Genomic DNA, 12,554 nt, shown 5'->3' with positions numbered 1-12,554 from the left:
TATTTTTACCAAATATTAAATTTGGATTAATAGACTTTTGATCCAATAATTGTTTAGAGAAAAGAAGGATAGTGAAAGGGATCAGAATAGAAGGGATAACGGAGAGAATCCGAATCCAAATCCAAATCTGAAATATGGCAACGAGAGGATAATGTTTAGAGAAAGACGGTGGATTTTGGGTTAAATGTTGATGGGAAAAACTATTCAGATGGCTGGATCTTATTGAATAACTGGATAATGAATGGCCTGAGTTTTCTCTTTAATTGCTAATTTACAAAATAATTAATAACTTAAATAAAAATAATAAAATGTGATCATATAACGTCGATTTTGGTGATGAACGGAGAGCTCAGAAAAATCCACCTTCATTTTCATGGTCCTCTAAGCTTGTTGTACTACTCTCTTCCTCTCTGTCTCAGTCCCTTTCAACGGCTCCATTCTTACTATACTCCAAGACTTACCTTCACATAATATTTTATTATCCAAATCATTTTACTTATATGGATTTCTTGTCAGGTTCTCATCCCACCTATCACCACCTTGTTCTTCTCCATCTTCCTCCCAATGTCTCCATCGCTCCGATTTCTGCATTTCTTTTCGCTTTTCTTCCTTGTTTTCGTCTCCTCTGTTTCCGCCCATGGTGGCCACGACAATGACGGGGAATCTGCTGACCCCAACTTCGATCTTCGCTCCAGAACTTTAATTCTCGCTAAAATCTGGTGCATGATCATTGTATTTGTTGTGACTTTTGGTGCGGGAGTTTCGCCCTATGTGTTGAAATGGAACGAAGGTTTCTTGGTTCTGGGGACCCAGTTTGCTGGGGGTGTGTTTTTGGGTACTGCTATGATGCACTTAGCGATGCCCACCAGACATTCGAGGATTTGACCGACAAGGAGTATCCCTCTGCGTTTATGCTCGCTTGTGTGGGTTATTTATTCGCCATGTTCGCTGATTGTGTTGTCTCCTCTATCTTTGCCAGGCAGAATAAGAGATCAGGTTCGGGAGCTGATGTCGAGCTTCAAGGTTGGTGGTTTAGAATGTAGTAAGATCAATATGCGGTGATAATAACACTTTTTTTTGCTTAGTTTAAAAGTTAGATCTTCTAATGTAGTGTAGTGCAGTTTGCTTCTTTTTCTTCTTTTCCTGCTGTTGAACTGTATTGTCTGGCTAGAAGATTGCAAATTTGGTAGTATAGGAGATGAAAAGGGTGATGATGTTAGGCTTCTATTAAGATTCATAGTTCTTTAGAATTTACAAAATAATCGAAATAGCATATGGATTTATCAACTTCTAAATTGTAAGAACACTTACTTAGGTTTATGAAGTAAAAGAACACCGTAGTTATTCATTTTATCATGTAGATTTTTAAATCATAAAAGTGGAATTGTTATTATGATGGTTTGTTCATTTCAAATTCATTACTTATGGTGATCCGTAAGTGAACATAAACATTCATGCGCACGACAACTTACTGTTCGTTTTCTTCAATCTGTAAATAAGAAAAGTTCCTTCAAGATGGTAGAAGGGGAACTTCAGTTGAGCCAAAAACCAACTTGTATGTGAATATCCTCAGATTCTCCTTTTCTTTCCTTCAAACACCTGGCAATCATCCAATCTTCTTGTTATATTTACAGGCGATGAAATGGCCAAAGGAAGTGCCAACGTTCGCACTTCACAATCACAATACCAGGTAAAAAATTTCGAATGATAGAGGTCCTTCCTGAGCAAAGTCTTCTACTGGGAAAACTTCTCCTTGGCTTTGTCATCATGTATTTAGTTGCAGTTTCCGGTTAACAGGTCCATGCTGGTGCCAATCACCACTTTGCCAATCATGTTGCATCCGCCAGTTCACTTGGAGATACCATCTTGTTGATTCTTGCCTTATGTTTTCATTCTTTGTTTGAGGGCGTAGCCATTGGAGTTGCTGAGAAAAAAGAGGATGCTTGGAGAGCTTTATGGACAATCTCTATGCATAAGATATTTGCAGCCATTGCCATGGGTATTGCTCTTCTTAGAATGATCCCAAATCGTCCCCTTTTATCATGTGCAATCTATTCCTTTGCTTTTGCCATGTCCAGTCCAGTTGGTGCGGCAATCGGAATCATCATAGATTCCACAACACAGGGTTCTCTGGCAGATTGGATCTTTGCTATATCAATGAGTCTTGCTTGTGGAGTTTTTATCTACGTATCAGTAAATCATCTATTGTCAAAAGGATTCATACCCAAGAAACCAGTTCAAGTTGAAACTGCTTATTTCAAGTTTATTGCTGTGTTGTTGGGCGTTGGAGTCATAGCAGTTGTGATGATTTGGGACACTTAAGCTCTCTTCGAAGCAAGATGATAGCTTAGTTCTGAGATACATTAAAGTCACAACCAGTATTCTGTGAATTTCTAGCATCTCTTTTTCGTTTCTTTATTGAAGTAATATTACTATTTGGCTTGTAAGTCTAAGATAACCACGCATTCTTACTGTGGTGTCTAAGGTTGATCTCTTCTGTAACGCATTAACACAAAGTCAGAAAGTGAAAGTAAACTACAAAGCTTTCTCTATGAAGAATGCTTAAAGACAGGCTTTCTTTTTTATTCTCTTAAATTGCCATGCTGAAAGAAGCGCATTCATATTTGATTTTCTTCAAACCATTGGGGATGAATTGTTGTCAAATCAAAACTAATCAGATGGTCCTATGGCTTGCAAAAGTTATTTTTCTTGGTGAGCTTTCGCTGGAGGTGTTGTGAACAAGTCACTCTACTTTGGTCCTTTCTTTTTGTCTGACTGATCCTGACATGCATAGCCAGACCTTTAGAATAGAATAACAACAAAGTAAAACAAGAAGATAAACTTATCTAACCTAACGGTATGAATTATTAACTAGAAAATCACAATCTTATCACTGGCATGAAAATCACAGTTGGTTTTGTTAAACAGGATCTATCGATAATTTGATGAGCAGGTCCTCTGCCTAATTGAAGGCTCTGAAATGCAGACCTACAGCTAATGGTAGCAGGGGTGCAGAATATCCTGTTCTTGATGGATTTTCCTTGAGGAAGCACGGCTTGCCATGTTATATCTAAACCCTGTTCAACAGTGAATGGGATTTACCATATTATATGTAAACCCTACTCATCAGTGAGTGGGATTTATCCAACAATAAAAATAAAGATAATATTTACATTAAATTCTTTATATTTATCACATCAACTTTTCTAACAACACATGACTCTTGTGATTAGAGAACTTGATATAAAGAATATAAGGAGTTTGATTTAAGTATTTTCTAAATAATACTCTCGTCCTTAATGTAGAAGCTAATTATTGAGTTGATTTTGATTCTAAATATAATATGTACTTTTCATATTTATCAATTTTTTAATTATTTTCTATTGATACCCTCTCAACTATAATCGAGTAGGAGAGCAAGGGAAATATTAAGAAAAATGATTATGGTGTTTTAGAAAAAACATGTCATATTTTTTTTAATTAACTAACTTACATAATCTAATCAAATTAGTTAAATATGTTTTATATTAGGAACTAGATGAGTAACTCTATTAACTAGTGGATTTTGACCTAAATATTTTTGCCAACAAGTATGAAATATTTTAAATGAGGCATATTTATTATTTCATTGTCATTTATGTGCGTACTTGGGTTCTTAAAATAAATTGAAGCCTTTTTGGGCCAAAAAAACTCCAAGGGGAGCTTTTCAGTAATTTTACTGTGAATCAGATATATATATTTTTTTGGACTGAAAAATCAAATATGCATTTGAATGTTTATTTATCTCACGTGCGGGTGCGGCGCTTTTGATGTTCAAAATCCCGCCATCCTCGCGAACGCGGAAGGACTTCATCATCGTCGTTTTTGGCCTCCTGATTGTTGATAATAGTTCAGAATCTGCCATTTTAAGAGTTAAATTTCTTTTTGGTTTGATTGCTGGCTGAATTAGGGTTTTCAGAAGGTTTATTTTCGCTGTGTTCAGAACGATGAATGTGGGCGATCTTAACAAGGTCTGGGAGATCAAAGCTCTCAAGAAGCCTGGACAGGAAGATGCGAAGAAGATGTTGGAGAAAATTGCCAAACAGGTCCAACCCATCATGCGTAAACACAAATGGAGGGTCAAAGTCCTTTCTGAATTCTGGTAAATAACGTTTTTCATTGTCGCTTTACACTTTTCCCCGTGTTTTAGTTGTATAAAGGAACTTTAGAATACAAAATACGATGTATTATGCTTTACAACATTTCAAGCTTTCTTCTCTCTTTCTGCGGGGCGATTCACTGTCCTTATGGAAAAATGTTAGTCTACTCATCGAATGATTTAACTAAACTTTGAATGGGCGTAGGGAGAATTTGCAAGATTCTTTTGTTGAGAGGGTATGATTGCTGTCTTCAGAAATGAGAAATGTGAGATAGCTGACCAGTGTTTGCTACCTTGAACTAGAACCACGACTCTGATTCACTAATTTGATTTTGCTTTAACAATTGAAGTAGCCTCTTTTTTCTTTTTTTGCGTACTTTGGAAACAGTGGGTCGCTGCTTATGACGTATGCTTTATTTTAAGTACCATAGGCTTCCTGTAGTTCTAGTCTCTTTCAAATTGCTGCGATGAAAGGAATTCTGATTGACTTTTGTAAACCTACGTTGCTTTTGATTCCATATGTTATAAATAATGAATTAATCAATGTAATTGTAGCCCGAACAATCCGTCTCTTCTGGGGTTGAATGTTGGAGGTGGTGTACATGTGAAGTTGAGGCTGCGAAGGCCAAACAGGGATTGGGACTTCTACCCATTTGACCAAGTTCTAGATACAATGCTTCATGAGCTTTGCCATAATGTTCATGGTCCTCACAATGCCAACTTTTACAGGCTTTGGGATGAACTTAGAAAGGTTCTACTTTTACTTATTTCCCACATAATGCATATGTAATACGGTTGTTTCTCTGTATTGTTTTGTGAAATTATTTTCAGTATCATGTGGAACTGTTGCTCTGTTTTGAAACCATTACCTTTTGTGTTATATGCGTTGAAGTGTCACATTTTTTTCAAAAAGTATTTCTGCCCAATATTTGTTAATTTGCCATACACGAGGGTTTGGCTATTGGGTTTATTATCAGTAATGCGGTTCCATGCAATGATCAGATTGCTGTGACACAAATTTCTTCATTCCCAGACTGCATACTTTCATTGATGAAGATCTCAGTTGTACTTTGGGCCTTTTTATCAGCTGTGATTGCAAAAAATGTTGAAAAGTGAAGTGAATAGCATACTTCCCTTGCAACTTACCTTCAACCAAAGATCATGTTAGAGACAGCTTGCAGGTGCTGGGTAGATTTATATAGACAATGTTAATTATGACAAACCTTGGAAGTTTGAGTATCAGTTCATCCATTCCTCATTTTTCTACCCTCTTTAGATATTCTGTCTTATGATCGTTCTAACATCTGAGCACTTGTCTCCACGTGTTCCTTCTACGTGGAAAATACTATTCTTTATTAGGAAGAGTCCTTGTTTTGTGTTTTACCCGGACATGATTTTCTTCATGTGTTGATGTTATCAATGTTGTATAGGAATGTGAAGAGCTGATGGCTAAGGGAATAGCTGGGACAGCAGAGGGTTTTTGACCTTCCAGGAAGGCGATTAGGTGGTTTATCTCGTCAACCTCCACTTTCATCATCCCTCCGTAAGGCCACTCTTGCTGCGGCAGAAAATAGAGCACGCTTGGGATCTCTCCTTCCATCTGGGCCCAAACGCCTTGGTGGTGACAGTGCAATAATGGGTGCACTCAGTCCGGTACAAGCTGCTGCAATGGCTGCAGAAAGGAGATTACAGGATGATATTTGGTGTGGTTCTCAATCTTGTGAACTTTCATGTGATGAAGATGCGGACTACGATATTGCTAAGGATCTTGAACATAAGGAGGAAAAAGCAGGATGCATAAAAGAAAGAAATAATTCTACTCTACCTTTGGATCAAGGATCTCGAAAAAGAAGTCGTGATTTGGATTCAAGTTTCAGTGCCTCTGCTGATATTAAATATGTGGATCTAACTTTGAATACAACAGAAATTGAATCCATCAGTGAACATCCAATTAGATCTCAAAGAAGTTGTTCTGAATCAGTAAAGATATCTTGTTCTCGGTCCTATTCTCAAGCAGGGTCTAATACTTCAGTTTTGTCAATTCCATCTTCCAAGCCACTATCTGAGGATAATGGAAAACTTCATTCTGAGGAATCTGACATGTGGGAATGTCCGATATGCACTCTGTTAAATAGAGTAAGCAGCCTAATATATTGAGTTCAAGCATTTGCAGTTGATTATTAAAAGAATTGTACTTTGGCATAATTTCGTCTTAAATTTTACCTAATGGCAATTGGCAAGGTAGTATTAGGTAAGGACTTTAAATCATGAGGACTTTGGTTTAAGGGACATTTTATCTCCTGGATGACAACTAAAATATGATTCACTTTATAATAGGATATATCCCGTGCCACACACACACACACACACACACAAGCTCTTGGTGTGCATATTAAAGAGTCTCAATTGATCTTTTCCTATAGGTCTGTTAGTTATGGAAGATGTGTTTTTCTGTAAGAGTTGATAGGAACGAGTATTGCTGATTGCTAACTCCTACTCTATTAACTTCATGTACTCACCATTTCGGGGTGGATAGTCGGGTGGCATGTATAAAGCTACGAAATTTTTGCTTTGTTATCCTCGCATACTGCTTCGTTTGACAGATTGCGTTTTTCTTAGACGATGATTTCCTGTATTGCATTGCTGTTCAATGCTTATGAATAGAGCAACTTGCCATGGATTTTATTATATATATTGATTGATTGATGATTGATATGGTTTTTTGGACAAATATATGTTGATATATTGATTACATGCTTGTTTACGTGTTGATGATTACCTGACCTCTGCAGCCATTAGCTCCTATATGTGAGTTGTGTGGAACACAGAGGCCAAAAGATACTGCCACCAAGTACAAGAGCTGGTCTTGTAAATTCTGTACGTTGGAAAACAGTGTGAAGTTAGATAAATGCTCAGCCTGTGATCAGTGGAGATACTCTCATGGCGCTCCTGTGTCAACCCGACCACCCAACCTTGGCACTTGAGGGAAACTCTTAATCTGCCATGAAGTCTGTTTTGTCGATGTCTTGAGGAGAACCCTTACCAGGCATGATCTCATGTATGTCCCTCACTTCATGGTGTATGTTTTGATACTGGCTTTTGTCTTTAGAAAATCGTGTAAAGCCCCCTTCCAATGATTTATTTATAATTCGGCCTGGCTCCTCCCCATATAAGCAATTCTCTGCTCATCTTTATGGTACTTTCCCCCTTGAATGGAAAGATGAAAGAACAAATAACAAGAGAAAGCCAAGGAGGATGCCAATTTCTTTGCTTATGACGATCAATCCATTCTACAACATGCAGGAGGGTAAATAAATACTTTCCCCCATCCTTTTTTTTTTATAAGATCCTATTTACTGCTTTCATTAGATTAAAAGAAATTAGTTGAAGTAAGTCAAATGTCATAATTTTTTACAACTATCCAAATTTATCCTTTGATTAGTATGGTTCATTGAGAAGAGGAAGAGAAGGGAATGAAAGAGACATCGTTTAAGGGCCTGTTTGGTTTGAGGAGAGGGTAGGGGAAGGAGGGAAGGGCAGGGTGAGGGAAGGTGGGGGAGGTTTTAACCTTACCTTATTTGGTTTGGTTAAAGAGGAGGGGAGGAAGGATATTTAATGATCCCTTATTTGGTTCAGGAGGAGGAGGGAGGATAATAATAATCAATATACCATTTTATCCTTATTCTAGTTTATATCTTTATTTATATGTTATATAAATTAATTCATACTTTATTTTAAATACATAACTTTGAAAATTCAGTTAAATCATGTTATGTATGGATAAAAAAACTGATATAACATTTTTTTTTATATTAATATAATAATATTTTAAAACAAATTAATTAACATATTTTAATTTTTTCACCAAAAAAAACGAAGCTTTCATATATATCTTAATTGATAAAATAATATATTTGAAGACAATCAAACTGCTGGCAAAAAGGGAAAAAGAAAAAAAAGAGGAAAATCAAACTGTAAAGACCCATGAAAATATTAGAGCTGGAAGAAGATGATGCATGGTTGCGTGTTGCGAGACGAAGGAGGGAGAAGGCAAAGATGTAATGATTGGCAAAATGGATAGCACCATTCCTATTCCATTATTTACTTCCTCCCCAAAACTGACGTTTAACTCCTCTTCCTTTGTTTCCTCTTTCTTCCACCATCACCACCATCCCCTTCTCTCTCTCTCCCAACACCTCCTCCTCCAACTCCATAACCATCTTGTTGCTGGTCACTTCTGCCAAGCAACTAAAGAGACTTGCCACCGACAAAACTGCTGCTTGCTCATCATTTTCATGGGTGATGCTGCTCAAGAAGACAAGAAAGAAGAGAAAAGGCAGGAGACTGACATACCAAATTGGTCAGAAAAATTTGGCTTCCCTCCAAAAACACCCCAATTTGGAAGGGACCAAGATGAGGGTAATGAGGGGAGGGGAAGGGAGGAGATTTTGGCTCTCCTCCCCTCCAAACTTTCAACCAAATGAGGGGAGCTCATTTTCCCTCCCCCACCCTCCCTTCCAACCAAACACACCCTAAGCCAAGAGTAAAATAGTAAAGGGTGTGTTGTTTTTCAAATAAGTCATAAACATTTAATAAAATTTTAGAAGGAATAGTGTTAATGACCAATAGGTGGGATAATATAGATAGGATTGGAGAGAGTACTTTGGATTGATTATCTAGAGATTATGAGTTGATCTTGTAAGTCAATTAGCCCATTCGTTTGTTCTATAGTGCACCAGGAAAGATGTTCTAATCCTTCATTGAGTAATCCTTAAAAATATTGTTCAAATTCTTTACTTCAGTGAAATTAACTGAATCATGGCAATGGCCCCAACCGCGTTCCTCATCTCTCATGGCAATTCTGACTGTATTTATTCTTATTTGTAATTCAAAAGAACGTTTTATAATTGAAATGGAGGGAGTGTGTTGGTCTATCTGGTGCTGAGAGGGGAGTACAGTTTGTTCTTTTAAAAATTAAATAAAAGCATTTACTTCAACACCATTAGATCTCAATGTAATGGTTAATATTTCTTAATTGTGGAAAGGCCTCTACTTCAACACTTCCATTGGATCTCAATGTAATGGTTATTTCTTAATTGAGGGGATCCACATCCCTACCAATGAACTTGGGTCATTAGTTGGTCCAAAGGGAAAAAGACCAAGAAGCACTTGTATTATTTGTAAAGGGCAGGGAGACAAAAGGGGGTTTAAAAATTTTATTTTCTTTTTGGACCAAAAGTGGTTGGTTTGCATATTTTAAAATTATTTCTTTTTTTTTTACGAGACATTGTTTAGTGTAGGGTTTTTAGGTACGTGATTATGTAAATAAAAAACTTATAAGGACTTAATTTGAGTTTGAGTATATGGACTAAAGTCAAAATTCATTAAAAATATATAAATTATTGGTTAAATTCAGGCTAAACCATAAGGATTAGAATTAAGAATTTGAATCTATAAGGGTGAAAACTAAATTTGATCAAACTATAAGAATTGAGGCAACCAATATATTTTTACTTAAAATTTCTGTAGAAATAAATAATTAACATCTTATATATTGTAAAATGCAGGCCTTTTTTTTTTTTTTTAACAAATATACTATAAACAGTAAAAGAAAATACTGAAACGTTATGTGATAAGAGGTATTTACCAAAATACTATATCAGAAATTGTTTATTAAGTGATCAATTATAAAATGATTAATGAATGCCTTGAAGAATGATTACTTCAACAAAAATTGTTTGTTGGCTGAACGATTTGCAAACTTCATCACTTGAACAAGTTCTCCAATATCTTCCACCACCAACGTCTCTCCCTAATAAATGAAAATAAAATGATTTAGATAATGTCTTAGTAATCATATGAATGAAAAGTTATGAGTAAATAATTGGAGGAAAGTGTTCATAATTACATAATAATGCTAATAATGATTATAGAATTAGTATGAGATGTATTAATTAGAAATTGATTAATGAAATATAAGTAATGATGAGCACTGAGGATAACGAGTTAGACAATATAGATAGCACGTTAAGTGAGAAACAAAGAGCGCAACTTGGTTGCTTCACACATTAGATTGGTGTCTAACATTTTGGGCAAGGTGAAGTCTCAGTCCCTAACAAACTTATTAGTTGGGATAATGTGTTCCATGTGGGATAACACATTAAACAACAGGATGGCCACTACTAGATTTGAACATATGGTGTTTAATAGTGTGTTAACTCAAAATCTGGGAGAGGATCATGTGTTCAATTTAATTGTCCTTAAAATTTGTTCTTTTTAAAGAAGGGGGCTTCAAAATTCAACTCCTAAACCTAAAAATTTATTAGAAATGGGTAAAGATTCATCAACACCGTGATTTTATTTTCTAGGTACATCTAGGATTTTTGTTTTATTATAATATTACTTCCGGTCCTAATTATAAGACATTCTCTATAATCTACAAATAAGGTTTTATAATTAGGATTGGAGGTAGTATATCTAACACCTTAATTTTATTTATAGTATATTTAGTAGCTTAATCTTATTTATAATACATTCAATATACTAATGTAGCTAAACAAATAATATCAAGACGCTCAATGTACCAGGAAAATAAAATCAGGGTATTTGATTCACCTTTACCCATTAGAAAATTGTCACTTCAGATTATAAAATGCTCTGTTTTTTACCCCTACCCAATAGCGGTTATGTGTGAGCCGTGAATATTTGTTGCCATACACTCGGGTTCATGTCTTTTTCATAGACACTTGCCATGCCCGCAGGATTGCTTAGTACTAGTTTTAAGACTTTCCTGCCTCGGTTTGGTATCATATATACGTTTTATTTTCCTTGGGGGGGGGGGGGGGGTTCATAGAAGTATCTAATGTAAGGGGTTCAGCAAAAATAAAAAGAATTAAAGTTCATGTCTTTGTCATCCACTTGATAAACTACCTATTTAACCAAAGCCAATATAACTCAATAATTACGATGGATCCGTGTCAAAACTTTACACCAAATTCTGATAGACTAATGGCTGCTAAATTAGGGAAAAGCCAGAGTGACCTAGTCAGAGGCAAATATAAAAGTCATACTAATCCATGTTCAAATACTAAACATAGAATCTGATCAAAAAACATTCCTACTCATAGAAGTTTAATTCCACACATCTTCTTACCGAATATTATATGGACTTATATAATAGAGAAAAGACAGCATTCATATAATATAATACTTTTTTTATATTCGTTTTTTATTATTTTTCTTACTAACTACTACCTGGTTCTTAATATAAGATACAGTTAACTAATTTAAAAAAATTAAGCAAGAAAATTACTAAATTATTTAAATATAAGATATGTTATATGATCTTTCTAAAATACTTATATGTATTATTAGACTATATCTCAATTTATAAGTAAAACAAATTAGTTTGGAGAAAAAATGATAAATATAAATGCTTTAAAGTAATTAAGTAATTTTCTTAATTTTCTCAAATTAATCAGTTAGGTCCTATATGAAGGACCGAAGATAGTAATATGATGCTTGATATAAGAATTACTTAACTTGTTTGGAGAAATTTAAGAAATCTATATATGTTACCTAATTTTAACAAATATGACATGATCTCTTCAAAATATCCTTATGTACATTAGATTATACTCCTTCCAATCCAAAATATAAAACATCGAATAACTAAATTATACTATTCAACAAGTTGTTAAAGTTGGTTAAAGACGATAAATATGTACTCATCTAGTTCTTAATGTAGGATCTAATTGGAAAGTTGATATTGGTCCTATATGTAAAATTTACTTCATATTTACTCCAAATTAACCCTATTAATATTCTCAACAATAATGAAATAGAAGAGATAGGGAAAAAAATTAAGAGGATGCTTAGAGGGTTTTAGAAAAAACATATTATAATAACTAATTTAACTAACATCCTTAATATACTAAAATTAGTTAATTAGGTAGGTAAAAAAAATCAATTTTTTCCTAAAACATCCTTATTTATGGAGAGGGTAAGTGGGAGAAAGAATGAGTGGGAAAAAAAGATGAGAGAATGAATGAAAAAAAAAAAAAAAGATGAGAGAAACATATAATTAATTAGAGGTAAAAATGAAAAAAATGCATTAAATGATTAAACAAATTCAAATTGACACTTGTTAAAAAAATCCATGCTTATATTTTCAACTAAAGAGAGTATATTAGTTTATAAGTTAGAAAAATTAGTTTAAGAAAAAATATAAATATTAAATATTAAATGAATTAAGATTTTACATTTACACTTAAAACAGAGCACATTAACTAATTCCTAAAGATTATATAATACCAAACATAGTTGAAAAGTTATGTGTACAAACAATTTGACATGTCATCATTTCACCTAAACAAATCTGAGGAGCCAGTTTACCATATAAAGTAGGATTAGGATT

At 34.6% G+C, this 12,554-nt stretch overlaps 2 pseudogenes; both read left to right on the top strand.

Annotated features, from left to right (window-relative positions):
* The first annotated feature begins 401 nt into the window (after positions 1 to 401).
* On the top strand, positions 402 to 2,585 carry LOC114745569 (zinc transporter 11-like; annotated as a pseudogene).
* Positions 2,586 to 3,838: 1,253 nt separating this feature from the next.
* On the top strand, positions 3,839 to 7,418 carry LOC114745567 (uncharacterized; annotated as a pseudogene).
* Positions 7,419 to 12,554: the final 5,136 nt, after the last annotated feature.

The sequence above is a fragment of the Neltuma alba genome, unplaced genomic scaffold (assembly GCF_004799145.2).
Source record: "Neltuma alba isolate B1F8T4 unplaced genomic scaffold, ASM479914v2 tig00004710_pilon, whole genome shotgun sequence".
NCBI lineage: Eukaryota > Viridiplantae > Streptophyta > Magnoliopsida > Fabales > Fabaceae > Neltuma > Neltuma alba.
The sequence above is the reverse complement of the archived record's forward strand: the minus strand, read 5'-3'. Positions and strand labels throughout refer to the sequence as shown.